The 25,661-nt window shown below is 39.2% G+C and overlaps 2 pseudogenes across 1 annotated transcript in view; one reads left to right on the top strand and one right to left on the bottom strand.

Moving 5' to 3' along the window:
* Window positions 1–1,149: 1,149 nt before the first annotated feature.
* Window positions 1,150–2,380, bottom strand: LOC149105191 (uncharacterized; annotated as a pseudogene).
* Window positions 2,381–6,714: 4,334 nt separating this feature from the next.
* LOC149105192 (uncharacterized) overlaps window positions 6,715–25,661 on the top strand; it is a 41,317-nt pseudogene continuing 22,370 nt past the window's right edge. Inside the window, exons 1-7 of the transcript XR_016201327.1 lie at window positions 6,715–7,102; window positions 9,046–9,091; window positions 9,627–9,827; window positions 11,322–11,588; window positions 20,159–20,431; window positions 20,988–21,259; window positions 22,677–22,847. The product of XR_016201327.1 is annotated as an uncharacterized LOC149105192 (transcript). The remainder of the gene's footprint in view (window positions 7,103–9,045; window positions 9,092–9,626; window positions 9,828–11,321; window positions 11,589–20,158; window positions 20,432–20,987; window positions 21,260–22,676; window positions 22,848–25,661) is intronic.

Genomic DNA, 25,661 nt, shown 5'->3' on the forward strand with positions numbered 1-25,661 from the left:
AATCCACGAAAAACCAAATGGACAGCGGCAGGTTTCTTTCACAGGTCACAGGTCACAGGTCACAGGTCACAGGTCACAGGTCACAGGTCACAGGTCACAGGTCACAGGTCACAGGTCACAGGTCACACTCAAAACACTCAGTAAAACTCGCGATATAACAATTACCCGAGATTCCCAAGAGGTTTATCGATGTTTCCATGCAACAAACCCTAACTTAAAATGTTTTACTGTATAATTTTAATGAAAAAAAATCCTAGGGGTGGTATATGTACGAAATGGGTTGAAATGTAGCTTTCAGACATGTAGTGTTAATACATTTTATCGTAATAAGATAATTCATTATGATAGCAAATTGAACTGTTTTGTTTCTCTTTTTTTTTTGAAATCTTTACAACGAGTATGTACTAAACAGAAACAAGAGGGTCCCCTATACCTCCTCTGAAAACAATTTCACGCATAAGTAATTGGCCTTTTCACGCATCACAAAAAAATTCGAAAACAGTTTCACCTTCACAAAAAAGAAGCAATCATTTTTCACGTAAACATGCAAAGGCTAAATCATGTGTCACATAAAAATACAGATTTTATCCACGTTTCTCAACACATACACAACCCTCCATTTTGATGCATCAAAATGCCGTGTGTGACACATCGTGACAGACTAGATTCTAGGCCCTCCTGGTTCACTGTCGCTGTGGTTAGTTTCTCAGTCTTCCAGCCGCAAGCGCGTGGAATGGGCAGGTTTCACATCTAGTTTCGTGTAGTTTACGAGCTTTAATGATGCTAAAATCTCCGAAAAATAGTGAACAATTATTCCCGCAAAAGTCGTTGTTTCACAAATCACGTGTAAGTAAATGCATAATTCACGGATCAGTGTAAGCCTCTTTCGTTTTCATGTTATATTGAAAGGCTACAAACAATTTATGTTTTCAACAGAAATAAGTCTTGGCTTTCGTTGGATCAATTTTTTTTTTTTATTTCAGTGCTATAGCTGATTTCCCCTATGCGTTTTTTTTTTTTTTTTTTTTCAGAAAATAGCGTTATAGTTACACTTAGGACGCACTTGTATGCACCTGTTTCATGACGTTTTGGCATATTTTTGGTGACCTGTGACCTGTGACCTGTGAAAGAAACCTGCCTAATGGACAGAAACCAAAACCACAATCGGTAAACAAACAATCGACAGTCCAGAATGCCTCTTCCGGGACAATGTAGCAGAAGCATCTTCTATTTCACAGCCAATTAACTTTCTATGGCTTGACTATATGCCGATTTCAACTATTTCGAACTTGTGTAATGATCGCCCGAGCGGCCATTAAATGTGTGTGACGTAACCACTACCTAGAGTTGCCAAGCAACATTAAAGCATTATTTTACCTGGAAATCTTCTCGCCTCCCGCTGCTCTACGCATGCATTTCGTCTTATTTCTCGCAGCCGTTCCCTCTCTATTTCTCACCGCTCCTCCGTACTTTTCCTTCTTACTTCCCGATGCCGTTCTCTCTCTCAAGCACTCTCCTCTTCACTCCTGTTCCTTCTTATTCCTCGTAGCCTCTGTAATTTTTTGTAGGTCTGTTTCGCGCTCTTCTTCCGTTCTGTTGCTTCTTAGTTCTCGCAGTCTTTGCATTTCACTTTCACGCTCTTCCTCCGTTCTGTTGCTTCTCATTTCTCGCGGTCTTTGCGCTTCATTTTCACGCTCTTCTTCCGTTCTGTTGCTTCTTAGCTCTCGCAGTCTTTGCACTTCACTTTCACGCTCTTCCTCCGTTCTGTTGCTTCTTAGTTCCCGCAGTCTTTGCACTTCACTTTCACGTTCTTCCTCCGTTCTGTTGCTTCTCATTTCTCGCGGTCTTTGCGCTTCATTTTCACGCTCTTCTTCCGTTCTGTTGCTTCTTAGCTCTCGCAGTCTTTGCACTTCACTTTCACGCTCTTCCTCCGTTCTGTTGCTTCTTAGTTCCCGCAGTCTTTGCATTTCACTTTCACGCTCTTCCTCCGTTCTGTTGCTTCTTAGTTCTCGCAGTCTTTGCACCTCACTTTCACGCTCTTCTTCCGTTCTGTTGCTTCTCGCTTCTCGTCATTGTTTCAACTCTGCTTCGCGCTGCTCTTGAGTTCTGTCTCCTTTCCCTTTGTCGTTCACGGTCTCTTTCTCTCTTCTTCCGTTTCTGCGCTTCGGTCATAGTTCTTCCAGGCATCATGCAACCTTGACTGCAACCGTAATCAAAATTAAAGATCTTCTAAAGATATGCCAAAAACAGCAATACAGAGCAACAAGCAGCTCTAAACAAATTAAAAATAAACACTCAGCTTAAGTTTCAATTCTCTCTCCAAAGATGTTTGACTTAAATAACTGCGTAGCCACCAATGTGGTCCTGACCACAGCTATGTATGTCAAACCTGATTTAGATTTAAACCAGCGAAAATTGCAGGAAAAAATATTCTTCCAATCGCTTTCCACCTTAACACTGCAAGCGTCAACTAACCTAAAGACCTCAAGTTGACGTAGCATGCCGTGTAGCCACGTTGAGCCACAGAAAGCCCGCGAAAAATAAAGCCTCGTTTTCGTGTCCCATTTGTGGCCGCCATATTGCGCGACTCCGTCGTCGTCGTTGTCGTCGTCGTCGCCGCCATCGTGCGTGCGCGCCCACGAGCAATACCGCTAGCCATGATAACCATGAGAAAATCCTTCATGGGTTTCCTTTTCTTCCCTATATGGGTATGGGGCTCCGCTTGGCGGCCCTTCGGGCCGTCGGAGCTCCGCTACTACTTACTTTCACTTGCTTTTACTTACAATGTTCTGTTGTTTTTCCTATCATTAAACAACACACACAAACAGAGTGACTGCACAGTAAAGACTAGTTAAAAAGTTCAAAGTGCTCAGTCGAAAATTAAACTAACTTGACCATTTTAAAAGGAAAAAGAAGTTGTTCTACAGCTCTTTAGCTCTAAAGTATTTTAATTCGAGAAAAAAAAAAAAAAAAAAAAAAAAACGGGGACTTTTTGAAACCAAACGATTTTCTCTTACACAGTCATCTCTTTCCTAGCGACCACTTCTCGTAAGGACCACCTCCCGTAGGTGACCACTTTTTTGTGTGTAAAGGTAGTGGGGAAGAAATTTTCTCAAGTCATTTGATCTGCGTTCAGACCTGTTGTGTATATTTATTGTTGTTTGCTTAGTGTTAGAAGATATCACGTTGCTGTCCGTCCTTGAGCTCGGACGGACAGACACGGACTTGGTATTACAATCACGAACAACTGTTTTAAACTGGAGAAAATTTTGAACTGGTAATGTCACCAGTAGGTGTGTATAATTTGAAGAACGCTAATATATCTGAATTACCGTTTTACATTTAGACCAGAGTTGCTACATTTTGCGTTGTTACATTTCGTGTTAAAGAAGTTGTTACATTTTTCGTTAAAAAGTTGTTGCAATTCGCGTTAACGTTACATTTTGCGTCAAATGTGGTCACATTTTGTTGTTACAGGGCGTAACGAGGTTAATATGCGTTCAACAGTTTTCGTGTTGAGGAACAACAGGGTCGTGAGCGACTGAGAGTAGGGTGGGGAGTGAGGTGCTCTCAGCTTTTTGACAAACAACCAAAAACAAAAAAGCAAAAGACAAGAATATCAGTCTGGACTGTTTCACATTTGAATTAAATTTTTGATGAACATAAAATTTATTAGAACATTCCGGAACATCGAATAAATATAATAACTATAAGTAAAATATGTAAAATGAAATTTTCAAAACTAAAATAAACAAAAATAAACTGGTATCAGCTCGAAATATGAAACCATATTATTGGGATTAGGGGAGTTAGTAGGGGAGGGGAAGGGAGCGTTGGGCATTCATTTAACTGACTACAATGACTGCAGGCTCCTCCTCTTTCCCGCCAATTGCGTCACGTCGCTTTACAGCACTCTGTTTTTCAACACAAACATGACGATTCGGATGATGAATGCCAAGTAACCCATTGCATCTCCATTTTTGATCCCTGATTTTTTTCAACATCTCAGTGTTCGTCTGAGCATCATACAGTTGCTTGTTAAGTCATGTCAGTAGCCATAGTTTTGTCACTGTTCCGTCTTCATGTTGCTATTTATCATCCCGAGTTTTCGCTCCGCTCCGCTAGCAACGCTTGACACTCTGAACCACCAAGCCTGTCCGGAGGCCCGAGTAACAAACAAGTTGTTACTAACTAACAGTAATCAAAGATTAGAGCAGCGCGTTCACGCGCGTACTTCGTATGTCTGGTCTTCTTTGGTGGTGTTTGAATGGCTCGATAGAAAACTAAGTTTGATCGAATGTCAGATAATGATCTGCACGTGAAGTTGAACTAGCGATGAATAGCTTATAGCCTGCGCTAAAAGTATTTTTGATTAATTAAGAGTTAACTTGGAAAAACATTTTCCAGGAAATGCATTTGAACTGTTGGCGACACTTAGAATTTAATTTCAGATCGCCAACACTTGTAACAAATATTTCTTGAGACAATAAATTTTTGACTAGTGATCTCGCAAGACAGCGCGCGCGTCGCCAAATGTTTTTAAATTTTGTGTTTCTATTTGTTTACACTGTCATCAGAGCTCGAGCAGTCCGAACTAGTTTAGACCAGAAACCCAATGCCGAAAAGTTTATATTTCTATCTCATGGAGAAACTATTTCTTCATGAGAAATCGTGTATAGGCATATCTTTGCATTGAAGTAGTGAATTGAATAACGAAATCACATTCGTGTACCTTATTTTTTAGGTCTGATTAATGAGTTCGAACGCTACCACCTTGTTTTTCTGTGAAAAACGAAATCTGGAGATAACTGGCAGTCACGTGATTAAAAGGAAGGTGAACGACTGGAAGGAATGAATTACTCTTCTTAGTTGCTAGCCGTCACTCATTGCAGTCACGTTCATTTTTCTTTCTCTTCCGTTTTTTTTTTTTTTAGGATAATTTTTTTGTTTTGTTTTTAATTTCCGAGCTGATACCAGTTTATTTTTGTTTGAATTAATTTATATCAATTTAATCTTACATATTTTTCGCATAATTATTATAATTATTCGATGTTCCGGGATGTTTTGGAATGTTCCAGGATGTTCCGGAATGTTCCATGTTCCTGGTTTTATCGACGCCCAAATTTATTGTACAATGTGTCACGTGACAAAACAACGCCTACTTACAATGCACGACAGAGTGGCTCTAGAATGTTTCTTTTTTCCTTTTTTTTTGTTTTTTTCCCCTCACGAAATGTTTAATTCCCTTTGTTTGTTTTTTTGTTTGTTTGTTTGTTTGTTTGTTTTTTTGATCGGGAAACGTGTTTCACGTAAAGAGTTATTTAAACTAACAAAATTTCGACTTCTCATTTTAGTGAAGAAAATTTATTTTTGGCGAAAATGAAATGAAACTTGTTATGCTTTCCGCACACTGCCAGACCCCGTGTTTTTTCACCAGAATCTGTTTTTTCCACACCCAGGGACCTCGTACCCTGGGACCCCGTACCACGTAGACCGGGTTTCCGGCCCCGCGTTTTCTAGCCCTCCATATTCAGGGTGTGCTGCGCTTGCAGCGACTGACGAGTTTCAAAACGAGACGAAAAGAAAAGAACTTTATGCGTGTCACTACAGACTAGTGGGTGAGACCACTTTATAGGGCGACGATTATTGGCGATTTATTGCATCAAAATAAAGGATCGTAAACTGAAACAACAATAAAACGAATTTCTATCAGTTTAATTAGCGGAAATAGTTGCGTAATAAATGGTCAAAACCTACAAGAGTCAAACAAATCGATGCCGAGTCGATAACATAACGAAATTAAATAACAAATACATCAAAAACAAAACCAGCATAAATACTACGCTAAGATGCAACATAAGATTCAATGAAATCATTCTATTCACGAGCTGAGTTCAGTTACAAAGTAACGGGGCCTTCTTTTCTTCCATCAAGAAGCTAACATACACCATCAGCACACAAAATGCTACACGGCACTTGGTATATTAGTATGACTATCTTCAAGCGATTTTGATCGTTTTTTTGCTTGGTAACATAAACTATAGTGAAATGAGTTGAACTTTGTTCCAGTTCCGCTCACGTAAGTAAAATTCTGTTAGCTCAATACTTACACGTATTCAGCAGAAAATATTATTAAAAGCAAATTGAGGTTCTAATACTTCAGCTTTCGTCTCATAATCTTAAACTCTACATAGAAATAAAAGAAAACAAGAATAACATTTTCTCTTTCTACTATCCTGTAGCGTCGGAAAACAACAACATCAGGAAATTTGTTAAAGGGGAACTTGCGAACTATATTAAAGCACATCGTTTATTATTGAGTCACGGTTAGCTAACAAGGATGGTTCATCAATAGCAATGGCTGTTTAACGGTTATCTGGAATCGAACTTGTTGCTCTTTGAACATCATTTGTCACTATAACCTCCAGCAGTGACAACGAATTAAAACAGTCAGCTAGTACTGGTCATGAGCAAACACGACTTGACTCGTTGATTTACTGTAAAATTGTACGTGCAGAACAAAACACCGTAAAAGCTTTTCTTGGCTTAGTTTTCACGGAAGCTGAACAAACTAGTCATGTTATGGTATCAGATTAGTCCATCTCTGATTGCACCACTTCCCAAAGCGTTAGCGATCAGTGCCACAATAGAACGGAAATACCAACTAAAACTGTAACCGATATTCATGCAAGGTCAACATTCCTTTGAGTATTCTCAGCGATATAAGTAAGATAAAGCATCTCTCAATCGTTCAATTTCTTGTACAAGGAAATCAGCGAACATGGAGACCAAGAGCGCAAAGGGATCGTCTGTTGTTCTCTTTGGCTTGTCATTCAATTTAATGCTGACGTTGGCTTCACTTGGTTTCACGTGCTATTCTTTGAATCGATTTGATTCTCGTCTAACAGCAGTTGAACAGGATTTGCTGGCTACAAATGGTCCATATCGGCTTCCTGATGGCGCGATTATTAAACCAACATCTACGCATTCACCTCTAAGTGGGCCGCAAAAGACGAACACTGTGGCCAAAAGAGCTGTCGATAATCCATCTATATGCCGCAAATGCAGCAGCGCCTGTTTAAACTTGAATGCGGATCGAAGTGTAAGTTTTTCTTTATTTATTGGGCTTATTTATTTTGTGTGAATTCTTCCGCGTTCCAAATACTGACCGCAGGTTCTAGGACATTTGATAGGTTTGTTTGTTATTTAAATATATTATTTTAACCATTAATACTATCACTTAGCAAGAGACTACATATTCTCTTGCACTTGCACTTGCACTTGCACTTGCACTTGCACTTGCACTTGCACTTGCACTTGCACTTGCACATAAAAATAATCTCCAGGGAAGGTTGTAATACGTATATGACTGGACTTAAGAAAACGCGGTTACTGGGAAAAGTTTAGTTTCTTTTTTTTATCTTCCAAGTGAGCTACAGACCTTGATTCGATTCGTGACGCAAGGGATTCTAAAACTCTAAGTGAGCCAAAAAAAAAAAGCAAAACACGGAAATCAATCCATCCATCCATCCATCCATCAATCAATAAAATACTAAGAGAGTGGAGGACGGAAAAAAAAAAGGTAATCTTTCGGGTTTGACATGATCGTCTACTTTGGTCTTAGTTTAGACTGAGTTGCGGTAAAAAGTGTGAAGTTGACGTTAAGCAAGTTTAAGCATATCAATTCAAACATATAGAGTCTTTCATTTATTCAAGAAAGGAAGAATCGCATTTTATCTTCCTGTTACAATGTAGCGTCTGAAAACAACAACATCTGGAAGTGGTAATACAGAGGTTATCAATTAGAGAAGCGTGTTGTCTGGGTCAAGGGTCAAGCTTACACGGAATAAATATACAGTAGTAGAACTCCTGTTGCGGCGAACGAGCGGAGCTATATACCTTAAAAGATCTGGTAAAATTTTGGTTGTCTCGTGACTGTTCGTCCGTCCGTACCTACGTCCGTGCGCCAAGCCCAATGCCTTGAAAAATAGATTATAGCACCATTAGGGGTATCGAATGGTTTTTGCGAGCATTTGCGAGCATGCGATCAAAGCGTTTATTTAAAAGTGCTCAAAAATGTGGCCTTTGTTCGAATCGGCTCGCAAAAACTAGATGAGTGCTCTTTACTCGTGCTCGAAACATTTTTTGCCACTACTCGCCTGCTTTGATTATCGTTAAAATGTGCTCAATACCCGTATGGCAAAACTGGGAAACATTGGGGAAGCATGCACGCGCTATGAATGTTTCCAGAAACATGCGTCCCCGTTTTGTTGACGTTTTATTGAAACTCACGCACGTAACAATTCTTCGGTGTTGGTTGAACGGTGTCAGCCAGATTACTTGGCGCGAAGAGTTTCCTTTTAATAAAATAAAGATTCCGCCCAGCGAAGTGCTCGCTGCTCGCTATTTGTAGTTTCTAAAGTGCTCACTGCTCGCAAGACAAATTTGATCACTGCTCGTGCTTCCAAAAACTGAACTGGACCATTCGATACCCATACCATTACCATAGGAACATATTTGATATTAGACATTCATGTTATGACTAATTGAGAGCTTTGAAAACTAGGTATCCGCAGGACAGTATCACGTGACCATATCGCGGGCTAAGGGTTAGACAGTCAGAGGATGCGTGTTTTTATTTAAAGTTGAGCGCTGACTAGGTACTGGTTCTTTTATTGGATCGCAAGCTCAAGTCAGGTTATTACTCCGGGGAGAGGGACGGAGTACATGCAAAGGCAAAATTTCAGTGCAAATTAACCCTTGGCACGTTTTGGACTTTCTTCCGCCATATTCCTTGTACAATCGTCTATTGAAAAGTCCCTGATATATTGCGTACGTAATTTCTTTAATCTTGGTTACGCTTACTAGGTATAGTCTGTAGATTTCACTGGAAAATATAGCGAAACCACACGCTGAACAATTACATGCTCACAATTGATCATCGTTGGAGTTTTGCAGTTTTTGACGAAGTCAGAAGAGGCCTCTTCTGCAGCCACAATGGTAGCTTCGGGTCAACGATTTGTATCTTTTCTGTTCACTTAACAGAACTTGACGGTGGAAGATAGTCAGGAAAAGATAGTTTGCTTGGAAGGTAAGATTTATGGGATGGTAAGTTATTTTTTTAAGGGCAGTCACTCGCCTACATCTGGAGCTCATCTCTGTTCACACAACATCAAATGAAAACTAAGAGTTTTATATCTCTTGAAAGGTGGTAAAATTCGTGAAGATGCAGAATGGGTTAAATTTCCTTTGTTCACAAGAAGGGAAGAAACAAACAAAAAAAAAAACGGAGATCAAAAAGTACGTGTGATATTAAGAACATTATTACATTGATTGATCTATAATGACGTCCTGCAGGACTAGCTATTATTACTATTATTATTATTATAATTATTATTATTATTATTATTATTATTATTTGCTGCCTCTTGACATGAGCCCAAGCTTCACTGAGGCTTACAGTAGACATGCCGTCACACAGACACGCCGTTATCAGTCACTTTAACGAGTCACAAAATCGTCTGTTGGAGATGGTTGTGTAGCAACGTAATAAAATACAAAGCCTTTGTAAATTTAACGTGACGGTATTGTACTAAACTCCTAAATGATTTCATATTGCTGTCCAGGCCCTCCCGGATCACCTGGGCCTACTGGTCCCCGGGGCCCTCCCGGACCAAGTGGTAAAAGAGGAAGAAAGGGAACCGCGGGTCCCCCTGGACCCCAGGGAAAACGAGGCAACAGAGGATTACCAGGACCCCCCGGACCTGCAGGCCCGACTGGTAAATCAACGCAACGTGAAGCAGGTCCTGGTAATGGACGTCAATTAGGTAAAGCTTTATTGTCCTCAAAAATGGGCCAATTTTGGTATATTAAAATTCTAACATGGCGCCAAGGCTCGGGAATGCATCTAATCTTTGCATTACGTACGAAGGAGAACTGATTCTTAAACTATTTAAGGTGGTTCACTACAGTTTTGATAGATTATAACAGCCCAACTTCTAACTCTTTTGAAAATGTTCCGAGATGTTTTCACTTTGACTGTTTTCTGTTTGCTTAAGTCTTTTACCTTTCTATGTAAAACTTGAAGAATTTAAACGTCAACAAATGGCCATAATGAATCACCGAGTACCTAAGGGGAGATTGGACACTAGTAAGTTTAATGACGTTTTACTCAAAATCTACCCATATGACCTTATCTCAAAATTTCATGCATTAAAAATTGGCCCTGATTAAACTTTCAAGCAATTTAAAAAGAAACTGAGACAGATTTTTCGCAAACTTGAGACAAGGTGAAAATTTGCCAATTTCACAAATAGCTCAAAATGTATCGTTAAACGCTCTAAGTGCGATTCATCCCTACAAACCAACTTTTAAAATTTAATCACGGGTTGTATGGTAGGTTTTCAAGTAATCCACGATCAAAAGACGCTTTTTACAACCTTTGGCGGGAATTGAACAGCCCATGCCTATTATTTAACCGCGCTCATGTGACGCCATGTTTCACGTGCGAGATAGAAGGGAAGAGTGAATTTTACAACAACTGTCTAATTTCTCGAGCGCTGATTGGTTCATTTTTATTATCAATAAGATTACAGACGGATAAAATTTTAGTTTATGCAAGCTTTCAAGTTCCACTTTGGGCTGTCAAACTGTTAACATTTTAATCAAAGAGATTTTATTACTTTTTTTGAATAAAATTGACTTATCTTTGTTTACTTCAAGGTTACGGCGTCTTTTCCTCTCATTTATTCCCGACATTTGACCATTTTTGGGTCTTGTTATTGTAATAAACCAATTGACGTTTATGCATCTGTCCTCTTATTGATGATAGATTTCGTCATAACATTGTCAAAGTTTACTGCGGAACCACTCGCCTGCGGCTCGTGGTTCCACAGCCACTTTGACAATGTTATGACGCAATTTATTATCAATAAGAGGACAGACACATAAAAAACCGACGACAATTTGTTAATTACAACTCTTTTACCGATTTTTTATGGACCTTTTTGTGATATTTTATTGTTCCTAGGCATGATTGTTTGGAAGCAGCTTAAGACTATCGCTACGTATGCCAAAGTGATTTAACACGTTTCAAAAACTGAAATGGTTTTGGTCTCTTCTTAAGTTCTTAAGGGTTACTTGCGTCATTTTTGCTCGCGCGACTAATTCTGACGTGTGGCAGGTAATCGGAGACTCGGCAAAAACTTGAGTAAACCTTCTTAAACAATATTTTTTTCCTTTCCTTCACTTTGTTGGTCATGACAAAAGTGGGAAAAAAGTAACGGCGCCATCAAATAATGAAATAATATTTTGTTTTCCAGAGTTACCACATTTCATTACAAAGCCTTCCCCTTCTGTCACGGTTAACGAGAAACAGAACGTGACATTACATTGTAAAGCAGCTGGCTTCCCACCACCCATAATCACGTGGTACAAAGATGGTCAAGTGATAGAAGAGGAAAGAAGACAGTTTAAGAAAAGAAAATTGGAATTAAAGGAAATTCAGTTTGAGGACCGCGGTATCTACACCTGCACAGCGGAAAATCTGTTGGGCAGAGTTCAGTTGTCGGTCAATGTAACTGTCAAAGGTAAATAACTAATCACTCATGTACTGAGCACTATATTAAAGAATCAACTTATTAACTAATCCGTGTTAGTATAAATTTACTAGTGTTCTATCACGAATGCCGTTTTCTGATTGGCGATAGTGAGTAGCGTAGCAGTGTGCTCTTGTTGACAAAATGACGCCCGCTTCTTGGCGTTTTCGAAGTGTCTGTGAAGAGGATTTAGAATAAGTTTTGAACGACTAGTAGATTTATACTACAACAATTAGGTTATTCGCTCTCGATTTCAACTATCACGCGTTATAGTTCACCACTTAATTTTGTCCGATTCTTATTAGCGATAGTGTTCGTCCGCGGAGACACTATCAGACCGTAGTGCTTGTCCACGGAAAATACTCAGATGGATAGTACTCGTCCGTGAAAAATTTTCTGTAAAACAAGCGGGTTTGTAGAAAATAATAATAATAAAAAAATAAAATTATATTAAGTGGGTTTTTGTCTGTTTTCTTTTTCAAATTTTACATTTGGCTGTCACGGCTTTCATCTAAAAAAGTTGAAAATAATCCAATACGAGTTTTGAACTGGCGCACGGAAGAAAATTTAGTGGTGACAGGAGCCATAATCGGGGACGGAGACCGTAAGCGCGCGCCATTTCTAGTATTGGGGTTGTCCCCATGATATGGGACAATAATTCTATTTTTAGAACAAATTGCGCCATCGCCTGCGGCACACGCGCGTACATGTTGTGAGGATTTTTGCGGATGTCGCGCGGGGGGAATGGCGTCCGAAATTCCCAAAATTTTTCATGTTTTTGGCCCACAACTCAACGCGTTTACGTCTGCTGGAATTTTGCTTAACTATTTTCGTCGTAAGCTGCTCCAGTTTGAATGCAGTAAGACAGTGTCGAATTTAGGTATGTTCCGCTTTAAGCTTAGATATATATCACTGACCAAGTTGTGTACCGACGGATGCTTCTTTTACATGAGCTGTACATTACTCCACTTTAAATTTCAAATATGTTGAAGATTAACAGCTTTCCATTACACAGCAAAAAACTTGCTGGATATATTTAGATATAGCAGAGCTTCAGGACATCATAGTTTCCTAGCTCCTCTTGCCACACGCTTTCGAGGAATTTGCCAGTCTATCGCGACCGAAAAGTAAAACAAATTAATTACTAGTTTGAGTTTCGCCTGAATTGTAAGCAACGCTTGATGTTTCATCAAGGCCCAATAACTTTACGTCCGTAGATACTGCTCAGTTTTATTCGTGTAAAAATTCAGTAAATTCTCTGTTGTCGATGAATGGGAGTGCCCGCCGATGCTTGTTTTGTACAGTCAGTAAACATGACAAATTGTACTTCCGCCGCACTTTCGTGTGAAAGCGTACATCGAACTCAAACAATAACTCTATAGTTTTTGAATATGTTTAAGATTGATAAATGTTTGAGAACATATTAAAAGCTAAGATGAAAATCTGCGAATAAAGCAGAAATAACTGATCAGCAAAGTTACGATGACGCTTTCTTTAATCAACTTCGAATAACGATTTCGATTTTGTTGATCGAGTTATCAAACCTCCTTGTCTATTTTCATTTTCGCAGTGTGAAACTTCACTATGCTTATGTTGAAGAAACACACATGATGTTAGTAGCCTTTTTTGCGTTCGTGAAATTTGTTGTAGCATCTCAGCACAAAAGATAACGAAAGAAATCTTTGTCAAGATTTGTTGACAATTGAAAACACCGACTCGGACTTGAAAGTGCACGAGCTCCACTATGCAAATGAGCTAATTGTACGTGTCAGACTTTCCTTTCAAACACTTTTGCAAACTCACCAAACAAGCAGAAACAATGAGAAACCATCAAAACAGGTTTTGGTTATGATTAACCATTGTCTGAGAAACTCACAAATTAATTCGATACCAGAGTGGACAGTTTTCTTGCTATATTCTTAAGTCAGAACAAACGCAAAAACATACGCGTAAGCTTACAACTGGCGCGAGCAGATCTTATTATTCATTCCCAGCGGGAGATTGAAGTCTTGTTTTCGACCCTGAAAAACCCACGTTTTTCGTTAGCTCAGACCTTAACAGTACATATAAGCGCCCTGGTTCGTATTCCCTACCTTATTCCCTGCCATCGCTGTGAAAAATACGCAAGATAATCTCTTAAATCTCACCATTTGATCACGCAACGTGACAACATCCACACGAGAGTCCCCGACATGTGCGCGGATCCGCGCGGATATATGACGTCAGGATGGCGCAATTTGTTCTAAAAATAGAAAAATTGTCCCATATCATGGGTGCACGCGGATCCCAAGACTTACGGTCACCGTCCCCGATTATGGCTCCTGGTGGTGAACAATAAAAACAATAGAGTGTTTATGTCTCGGAACTATCGGTCTGATAGTTGCCTCTTGGAAATTTAATGTTCTTAAACTGGCTAGCATATTTGCCCTCGAAGCTTCGCTTCTCGGGCAAATATTTGTTTTAAGAACATTAAATTTCCAAGAGGCAACTATTAGACCGATAGTTCCCAGACATAAACACTCTATTGTCTTTATTGTTCACCACCAGGAGCCATAATCGGGGACGGAGACCGTAAGTCTTGGGATCCGCGTGCACCCATGATATGGGACAATTTTTCTATTTTTAGAACAAATTGCGCCATCCTGACGTCATATATCCGCGCGGATCCGCGCACATGTCGGGGGCTCTCGTGTGGATGTCGCCACGTTGCGTGATCAAATGGTGAGATTTGAGAGATTATCTTGCGTATTTTTCACAGCGATGGCAGGGAATAAGGCAGGGAATACGAACCAGGGCGTTTATATGTAGTTTTAAGAGTAATTGCCACTAAAAATCAAAGAAATCGTGGCCACGGTCGAAAAATCGATTTTGCTCATAATTTGCCAGTTTGAAGGCCTAGGTAAGCAACTGAGGGAAATCAAGTTAGTTTTTTGAAATATCCAATATAACGGCAGAAATTCACGAAAAACGGTTATCGCACCGAAAGCTCAGATTTCACTTCGCGATAATCCGAAATTTTACACTTTTCAGCTTCTTGCTACACAGTCGTTTACATCGCTGTAAAACGTTCTCAACTTTAAATGTATACATTGATTCTTCCTTAATCAAGAGATAGTGATAATTTTTATTTCTTGTGTTTTCTGGCCGAACTGAGCCCCGATTAAGTAGACATACTTTTCTAATTAAAACAAAACTCAAAAGTTATGTAAATTCAGGGAGGAAAAACGCTGAACGGTAGTGCTTCAAATCGTCTGATATTCTAGCAGAAGACAGTTCAGTCGATGAATTTTAGGCTTACGGATTCATTTTTGTGGGATCTACTAGCAATTTTGCATGAACGCCGATCAAAAATCGAGAAAATTGCAATTCAGCCCCTTTGAAATTTGTAATGTAACGCAACACTCTAAAATAGGTAAAAATCTTTTGTTGGCTTGAGTCAGGACAATCGAAGCCTATTAATGTCTTTTAACGTTTGAAACGCTTTAGAAATAGTATTTAACTTAGAAATTGCCTTTAATAGCCAAAAAACACTTGTAGAACCAAACTTAATCACTCGCTAACTCTCCCTGTTTTGTGTCACGCATGAAATGACAATCTGTGGCGAAGGTCAAGTAATTTATGCAGCTTCGGGATAAGTGACGGAGTGTTTGAAGCGTTCAAAGTATTTCCCCACCAGTTGCTCTTAGATTCCCTTTGCGCTTAGATAACTCCTCCCAGAAGCAATTCAAATCTACAGGAGCAAGGATATTCGGGACGGCTAAAACGCACTGTTCAGCTTTCTCAAATAACAACGCGTCAGTAGAGCTTTACACTGCAGTCCACGGTGCTACTATGCAGCGAGTACGTGAGGGACTTGGCAGATGCGTCAAATCTGTAAAAGATGATGGAGCTTTCTCCAGAACTCAACCTTCAATCGCTTTTTCAAATTATGCGATATTTAGCTATCAGTTTGCTTTCATTTGAAGCTTCGTCCAGTACAAAAAGCCTACCTTTGCATTCAGCTCATTGATCGGGGTGGAAAAAGAGACGTCAGTATCAGTTTCATGATCAACTTGCAGGGCGAGAAAGGAAGAGGAAAGAGTTGAATTGCATTGACAACGCTGGGGTGGGGATGAGAAAAAACTCCTGATAAAAATTGCCTTGTCTACAAACCAAATTTGTGACGCCACGGTTGGTTTTCATTGCTATTTAGCACTGAAGCATGAAGCATTTTTGTAGTCAATGACATGCCGGTATATCTTTAACCTACGTTGTGGTTTACACTTCTGAAAAAGTTAGTGCTACCTACTCTTTATCATGCTTTATCATGTAGTCTTGTGGATCGTTTTATACCATCAACTACTGCCTCATTTAGTTGACGAGCCTTTCTTCGACCCCGGTTTAACAAGCTTTTCAGTTCAAATAAGTTAACAAGAAATAATTCGAAAACACTAGTATCCTGTGAGATGTTGGATGTGGCAACAAGGTGGCCAAACGTAATTAAGCAAATTGCGTGTGTGCAACATTGGTGATATTCTTGCGCGCGTCAATTTTTTTTCCTTGCTTCTAGTCCAGTTCTGGCCCTTTCTCTGTCGCGAAACGTCGGGAGAGAGCCGAGAGAGAGGGACCCTCCCTCTCGACGTTGCGTGACATGGAGAGGGCCAGAACAGGACTACCTTGCTTCTGGCTAGTCATTGAGGGTGTGACCGTTAAAACTACGGAAATTATTTATTTATTATTCCTAAAGTATTTGCTTACCTCGACTTCCTTCAATGATGAAAACTTTTAGCACAAGGACTGGCGTGTTGCTTTTTATCTGGTTAGACTGATTTTAAAGTACAAGCCGGCAGGTGCAAGTCAAGGCGGAATATGCGTTGTTATCATTGAGGAGAGTTTCTGGTTCTTTGTTCATCAAAGACTTCAGTCGTCACTGGCGCGCCTGAGCCCACAAGGAGGAACTGTTCGGAATCTTCTAGTAAATTCAGGGACTTGAATAAATTTCCATTTGCCGTGTGTGTAATTTCCACAGATCCTTGAGTGACATGAATCAACTTCTGGACCTGTACCTAATCAGGAGCCGGTCATGGGTTCCTGACCTAATCAATGAGATTGTCGATTCCAAGAAGTTTCTCTGTTTCTCGAAACGCACACATTCGCCAAAAATATACTTCATGTATGTCTCAATGCGATAAAATCTGAAGGACTTGGTGGCTTTTGATATCCTTGTTACACTGTATGAGCGGTATGACCGTGACTGCGTGCCGGCACAAATTCCACCGTATTGAAGAACGAACTCGCGCGGGGCGTCTCTAACTCATTCAGCTTACTCCGATTCTTCTCTGATAAGTGCGTTGTTTGCTTGGTTATCGATACGACTTTAACTTTTCGTGGAAATAGATAGCCTCCTACTGGCTAGCGACGGCATAAAGCTTGTAATCCCTAACATCGTTCCAATATGTATATACTATTGGGACCTTTTATACTTCGTTCGGCGGGTTAACTGGGCAATCTTCTCTTATTAATGCATTATTTCGCACATCAGCAACAAAGATCTTGTTATTAAAATTTGACTCATTTTGAGCGGTGAAAAAATGGTTTTAAATTTGTTTCCCTTGAAAATCGCTCGAGCGTGACATTGGGCAGCGAGAAAATGGAGAGTGCGATTTAAAAGTTTGGTGTTTCTTTTTCTCTTTTTTTAAACTCTTGTCGGCGATTTTTTAAGTTAAATACTACTTTTAAAGCTTTTCAAATGTAAAAGACATTAATAGGCTTTGATTGTCCTGTCTCAAGCCAACAAGAATGGCTTACCTATTTTAGCGTGTTGCGTTACACTGCAAATTTCAAAGGGGCTGAATTGCAATTTTCTCGATTTTTGATCGGCGTTCATGCAAAATTGCTAGTAGATCCCACAAAAATGAATCCGTAAGCCTAAAATTCATCGACTGAACTGTCTTTTGCTAGAATATCAGACGATTTGAAGCACTACCGTTCAGCGTTTTTCCTCACTGAATTTACATAACTTTTGAGTTTTGTTTTAATTAGAAAAGTATGTCTACTTAATCGGGGCTCAGTTCGGCCAGAAAACACAAGAAATAAAAATTATCACTATCTCTTGATTAAGGAAGAATCAATGTATACATTTAAAGTTGAGAACGTTTTACAGCGATGTAAACGACTGTGTAGCAAGAAGCTGAAAAGTGTAAAATTTCGGATTATCGCGAAGTGAAATCTGAGCTTTCGGTGCGATAACCGTTTTTCGTGAATTTCTGCCGTTATATTGGATATTTCAAAAAACTAACTTGATTTCCCTCAGTTGCTTACCTAGGCCTTCAAACTGGCAAATTATGAGCAAAATCGATTTTTCGACCGTGGCCACATTTTTAGAATTTTCTTTGATTTTTACTGACATTTACTCTTAAGCTCTGAGCTAAGGGAAAAGGTGGGTTTTTCCAGGGTCGAAAACAAGACTTCAATCTCGCGTTGGGAATGAATAATAAGATCTGCTCGCGCTAGTTGTAAGCTTACGCGTATGTTTTTGCGTTTGTTCTGACTTAAGAATATAGCAAGAAAACTCTTTACTCTGGTATCGAGTTAATTTGTGAGTTTCTCAGACAATGGTTAATCATAACCAAAACCTGTTTTGATGGTTTCTTATTGTTTCTGCTTGTTTGGTGAGTTTGCAAAAGTTTTTGAAAGGAAAGTCTGACGCGTACAATTAGCTCATTTGCATAGTGGAGCTCGTGCACTTTCAAGTCCGAGTCGGTGTTTTCAATTGTCAACAAATCTTGACAAAGATTTCTTTCGTTATCTTTTGTGCTGAGATGCTGCACCAAATTTCGCGAACGCAAAAAAAGGCTACTAACATCGTGTGTTTCTTCAACATAAGCATAGTGAAGTTTTACACTGCGAAAATGAAAATAGACAAGGAGGTTTGATAACTCGATCAACAAAATCGAAATCGTTATTCGAAGTTGATTAAAGAAAGCGTCATCGTAACTTTGCTGATTATTTCTGCTTTATTCACATATTTTCAGCTAAGCTTTTAATATGTTCTCAAACATTTATCAGTCTTAAACATATTTAAACTATAAAGTTATAGTTTGAGTTCGATTTACACTTTCACACGAAAGTGCGGCGGAAGTACAATTTGTCATGTTTACTGACTGTACAAAGCACGCATCGGCGGGCGCTGTCATTCATCGACAACAGAATATTTACTGGATTTTTACACAAATAAAACTGAGCAGTATCTACGGACGTAAATTTATTGGGCGTTGATGAAACATCAAGCGCTGCTTACAATTCAGACGAAACTCAAATTAGCAATTATTTTGTTTCACTTTTCGGTCGCGATAGACTGGCAAATTCCTCGAAAGCGTGTGGTAAGAGGAGCTAGGAAACTGTGAAGTCCTGAAGCTCTGCTATATCTGAATATATCCAGCTAGTTTTTCGCTGTGTAATGGAAAAGCTGTTAATCTTCAACATATGTGAAATTAAAAGTGGAGTAATGTATAGCTCATGTAAAAGAAACATCCGTCGGAAGGCAACTTGATCAGCGATATATATAAGCTTGAAGCGGAACATAACTAAATTCGACACTGTCTTACTTCACTCACACTGGAGCAGCCTACGACGAAAATACTAAAGCAAAATTCCAACAGACGTAAACGCGTTGAGTTGTGGGCTAAAAACATGAAAAATGTCGGGAATTTCGGACGCCATTTCCCCCGCGCGACATCCGCAAAAATCCTCGCAGCATGTACGCGCGTGTCCCGCAGGCGATGGCGCAATTTGTTCTAAAAATAGAATTATTGTCCCATATCATGGGGACAACCCCAATACTTAAAATGGCGCGCGCTTACGGTCTCCGTCCCCGATTATGGCTCCTGACCCCAATGTCTCATGTCCAATGTCATTCGTGCCAAGCTTACATTTTACCGATCAACGTCTTTGAAATGCCAATTCATTCTATAGGTTCATCCCTGCAACATTCATCTTTGACAAGATGTAACCTTATAATGATTGCTAAAAGAGCCACGGGGACATCGCATAGTTACTTTTGTTGTCTTTTTTCCTGTTGTAAGCTTTATTAAAACCAATCGTGGCTTTTCCTTTCCACTTATGTACATTTTTCTGTAGTGATACTATAGAGAAAATCAATACGCCTTATTCGATGGTTTAACAAGGAATATGCACAGATACAGTTGCGAGTAATAAGCAATGTGTCCGCGCGTATTACATTTTAAACCACCTAATAAGGTATACATCATTCCGCTAGTATATCATCTTTCAGTATTTCGGCTATTTGGGAGAACACCCTGTCATTCTAAAATCATCCCGATCGCATGAGGCGCCTGTGAATTTTGAAAATAAGATGCGACTTTACAGTGTAGTATTTACTAATATTTTGAGCGTTAAATAACCTAATATGGCAGAATGGTGTAATAGTAGAACTGTAAATACACATCTTGTTGTTTTTAACTTATGGAACTAAGACAATCCATAATGAAACCTTTTGTAAAATATTCATAAGCAAATTGCTATTTCAGTTAATTATTTTGTCATATCTGTTATATTTGCAGCACCAACAAAATTCGTGACAAAACCAAAGAAGTCAGTCACCGCTTATAAATCATGGGACACAGTTCTCAAATGTGATATCTTTGGCTATCCATTTCCTGTGATCAGGTGGTCAAGACCACTCAAGCAACTTCCGATCCATAGACACGTCATTGATGGTAACAAACTTACGATTGAAAACACAAGAGAAGATGACGATGGTGCTTACGTTTGCCAGGGAGCTAATGAACTGGGAAGTGTCATGGGAGTGATATGGATCATCGTAAAAGATGTGGGTAAGCTTAATAGAATGAATTGATTTTATTATTATTATTATTATTATTATTATTATTATTATTAATGTAATAGGACTGGGTGGAGTCCAATTCGGTCTGTCATCATACGAGTGTTTAACAAAATCGGACGACCGCGAGGCGGGAGTCCGATTTGTTAATGACGAGTATGATTACAGACTGAATTGGACGACGCGAAGATCTGTTACCAATTAATCAAAACAATGAGAAAATTCGAGAAACGAACAAACCATCGATTGAGCGCTGAACGATTAAACGTCGTCATAAATGCTGAAAAACACAGCAGTTTACTTAACAAAGTGCACCGCAACAGCGCGCGCAAAATGACGTGTACTGTCCAATTACAAGCATGAAACGTATACACTGTCCAATTAATGCTTAAATCGGGCTGCTGATAGCCAATCACGTTCGAAAATTATTATTGCTATTATTATTATTTTTATTATTATTATTAATATTAGTAATATTATCATTGTCTTTATGTGCGTGGAAGGAGCGGTTGTATAATGGTGTCGTGTTTTTGTTTTTTTTTTTTAAGTGAATCCCTACATTGTGTCAAGCCCAGTCGGTGAGATTCAAGTGCAGAATGTTGGTGATTCAGTCAAGTTAAATTGTTCTGCCGTGGCTTGCCGCTACCTAAAGTCAAATGGTTCAAGGATGGAAACATAATTTTTACGGAAGCGCATCAGGAAAATAATTTGATAAAAAGTGAAGTTGTGATTCATCGCTTCCAGCCGAGTGACGCTGGGATCTACACGTGGCTATTCGAGAATGATAAGAATGGTACAGCGGAAGCCAACACAACTCTAAGTATATCAACAGTTTATTTCTTTTTTGTTGCCTGACCTTTGATTAAAAGCGAGTCCAAGGTCTCTAAGGAACAGTCAATTTGCGATGTTATCCTTCTGCTATAGCAAGATTGTTAAAGGAAATTAACGCCAGTTTATAATCAGTAGTGGACATCAATGGTTGCCATTCAAAAAATGTACTCTGGATAGAACTCAATACAGTTTCTGTTAAATAACAGATTTTTAATCTTACGCAGGTGTTTTCATGATAGGGAGGTGCGAAAGACCCTCCGGGTATTTAAAATTACTTAAGGGCAAAAAGTTTCTGGAGGGCTTTTTTAAGTCTTTAAAAGCGTACTGTAGGTATGTGGCAAGGGGTACCACTCGGAGAGATATTAGTAGATACAGTGAAAACGCCATATGAATACTAGTGCCCTATAACCGATCATAAAACACAAATTTACAGGTTTTGTCACGGTGGCTTGCCGAATTTTTTTTTTTTTTTTGACTCAATAACGAGCGCTATGATTGCCTGCCAGACGTCAGTATTAGTCACCCATACAACTGATGACGCAAGTAACCCTAAGAAGAAACGAAAACCACTTCAGCACTCGAATCTCGTTAAACCACTTCGGTATGCCCAGCGATAGTTTCAAACCGCTTTCAAACATGCGTTTAATCTTACAGGACAAATAAAATATGCCAAAAAATGAAGAAAAACAACCAGTCAAAGAATTCTAATTTTACCCTTACTTTCTCACACCCGATACGTGGCGTCGCATGAGCGCGCGCTTAAATAAAAGGCATGCGCAGTTGAATTCTCGTCAAAGGTTGTGAAAGCCAGTCTTTGATCAAGGATTGCTCGAAACCATACCGTACAACCTACAATGAAATTTTAACAGTTGATTTGTAGGGTTAAATCGCATTTAGAGCCAAAATTAAAAAAAAAACAAAAACAAAAACAAAGAAAAAAGAAAAAAACTCCGCAAGACAGATTTAGCTATTTATGACATAACTAAACTTTCATATTGCCTTAGTTTGCGAAAAATCAGTTTCACATATATAGTTTTTATCATTATTTTACTTGTCATAAATTTTTAATCAGGGCCAATTTCTAATTCCTGAAATTTTGAGATGGGGTCAGACGTGTAGATTTTGCGAAAAAGGTCATTGAACCTAATAGTGCCCAGTCTCTCCTTAAGTGCTTGGTCGTTAATTTTGGCTAGTTGTTGACGTTTAAATGTTCAAGCTTCACATAGAATGGTAAATGACCTAAGCAAACAGTAAATAAAGGAAGGAAAATGTCTTGGAACATCTTTTAAAAGAGTTAGAAGTTGCAATGTGATAATCCATCAAAACTGTAGTTAGCCACCTTAAGATTTACAGTAAATTCTGTACAAATATTAAGTTTCTTTAACGATTCAACATCTCCTTTTAAGCCTTAGTGAATTGTCTTGATCCTGGTTCTCCATTAAACGGACGAAAACGCGGCTCACGGTACTGGACTGGGGAATCTGTGTCGTTCACTTGTCATCCGGGATATCGCCTGATTGGACCGGCCATTAGAGTGTGTCTTCCTTCCGGTAACTGGAGTGGTGTCCAACCTTCATGTAAGTAATCAATCTATCAGTCGATCGATCGATCGATCAATCAATCAATCAATCAATCAATCAATCAAGCAATCAGCCAGTCAACTTTATTTAGAGGGGGTGACACATAACAGTATAAACTGATAAACTAGTGGCCCCCTGTGCTAAAAATCTACGAACAATGATAAAATAACCAAGTATGGTACAAGGTATGAACAATAAAAAGTTACAATATGTAAAAAGTAACAATAAAAAGTTACAAAAAATATATGTGTGTATACATAATTACAATGATTTAAAAATTCCTAAAAATTCCTAACTAATAAATAAAAGTTAATATTAATTTGGAATATTAAGTTAAAATATTAAGTTAAAATATAAAAGTTTAAAATATTTTGAGATTGAAAAATGGTCAATATTAGCGTACCCCTCCTTTACGTATCCGATATATTTGCGTTTAAAGGAGTTAAGAATGGCTGACTGTTAGGATCGAGAAACGCCGGTCAACGACCCATTTGGCAAATCGCTCATATTTTGCCCAAAGATACCCTTAGGTGACCTAATTCTAAAAATCATATTATAAGGTTCCAGCGAATTTTTATTTTTCAGAAATTCGCGAAAATTTGAAAGCGCGGTCAAAGTGCGGTTTTTCTTGTAATAAAATGACCGAAATAAGGTGCGAGGACGAAGCGCTGCTAAAGTCTTAAAATAAATTAAATTGACTTCAAACCTCGCACAAATGTGGAACAACCACTCTAATTTATTCCTCGTTTTAAACTAATCTCAGATATGTAGATATAGTGGTTTTCCAAACCATTTTAAAAACACCTATGAAGCGTGTGAAAAGTAACGGCAAAATATAGGTCATGTTTAACAGCATAAAAACGCATCTGGTACCTCACTTTCCGATTATTTTACTTTACAGCCTTAAGATATCATTATTAGACATATACCATGCCAAGTTTCATGCTCGAACTCGCAGTATTTCCCTTTGAGAAAAACGAAAACCTAGGTCAATGTGTTGGGCGCAAATGACACAACAATTATACACGAACAAGAGACAAATCAATTTCAATAGCGAAAGTAAAAGGCTATCATTAATCAATTCAATCAATTAAGCAATTCACTGCTATCAGCAGAAATATAATATCCTCATAATGTCCAATACATAAAAACTGTTTTTAGACGTTTTCGATCTTTCTTTAATTTCCTGTCCGCCGTCATGTCTAGTTTGTCATCGCGTGTATTTCCTTAATGTAAACAACACTGTGAATGGTTCTCATAACAAACGCACAGAGGTTTCCAGGAACCTCGATGTTTTCGATTCACCAAAACGCTTTAAGTTCGTTAAGACACAATAATGGGTCAACTTGGAATGCTGTTTAGCATTGAGGACGTTAAAGGACTGTAAATTAATCGAGTTGAAATATCTTGAGGCAAATCTAAATCGCGCCCTTATTCTAATTGCTAAACAGCCGATCTCCGTTCAAGCTCAAGAAGTCGAGAGGTTAATTCGGCAATGTATCACCGGTACAACAACAAAATCAAACCGAGGTCATCAAAAGTGCAAGTTTAAAAGTGTAGTGGCAAGTTCGAAATAAATTTCGCCTATATGAATTAGAAACAAGAAGTGAAACGGTCTGACCCGAAACAAATAAACGAAATATTAATACGACTAATTTAATCCGAAAATGTTGCAGAAAACATACCTAAAAGCCGTCGATTCCCCTCAATACCACTCCACATTGCCTTAAAGGAGGCCAAGCTTTCTGCTGTAAGAATCAGGGGCCTCATGAATCTGTTTTTATTATATCGGCAACCATGCTGCGTGGCTGATATTCGAGACTCAGTAAAAGTTGTCACACAACCGTACGAGCAGCCCAGTCACGCTTTCACTGCTTTCGCGCAAATGTTCAACATTTCGCAATTACAGGTTTAAAGTAGTGATAGTAGATTGAAATGCGCTTTTTAAAGCTGTCCTATCCAGGAGCAATTATTTCTTGTTCTTGAATGGCTTTTAGTTGTAGCTACAGTCGGGGAGGGGGGGGGGGGGTACTCCCGGAAATTCCGAATATCTGTATGCCGTGGAAGATTAAGTGGTCTCTAGCTCTTAACGCCAACACTGAAACACCAGATGATTCTCGAAGTATCACAGGGATCACTAAGCAAAATAATTTTGAGTTTAGCTCCGCTGAGTCAGATACCTGTTGGCGCGCATATTGCATTGACCGTGGACAGGTGGAAAAACAGTTAAACCGGAAAAGCCTGTTGCACATTGTAATTCAGCGTTCTCCAACACGCAATCGGTCTGGTTGTAATGCTAATCGTATTTGATAGAATCTCAAGTTTTCTTTCGACACATACTCACGTACTGGGGTGGTGACATACTACTAGATGGGCGTGGCCGGGAGACACGAGTCAAGTCAGTCAACTCGCAAAGCTCAACCGAGAAGAGTGACAGTGAGCCACTGGTGGAAGGACTGCAGATTGTCCCTACGCCTTACCCTAATAGGCCTCTGTGTTATTCTAATGAACTGATGCTGTTACAATGATACTATCTAGCTTTGTGAACATGCTAATGGTCAGGGCCTGGTTCTTTTGCAATTTAGTCAGACATCGCTCTTTGTTTATTTCTGCTGGAGGCCTCGTTCTCTGAAGGAGACTTCAGGTCATTTTGTAAAGAGGTACGAACACTGCGACCTCAACATCAGTGCCAGTATCAACGGGTGTGACCGAGGAAGCGTCTGCTGATGTTTCCATGGATAGTAACCATGCACAACAGGGTGTATTAATGCCTTCAAGGCAGCTGCATTCGTGTCTTTCATAGGCTGTCTA

This window comes from Orbicella faveolata, unplaced genomic scaffold (genome assembly GCF_042242905.1).
Source record: "Orbicella faveolata isolate gen_17 unplaced genomic scaffold, um_ofav_v1 contig_34, whole genome shotgun sequence".
Taxonomy (NCBI): Eukaryota; Metazoa; Cnidaria; class Anthozoa; order Scleractinia; family Merulinidae; genus Orbicella; species Orbicella faveolata.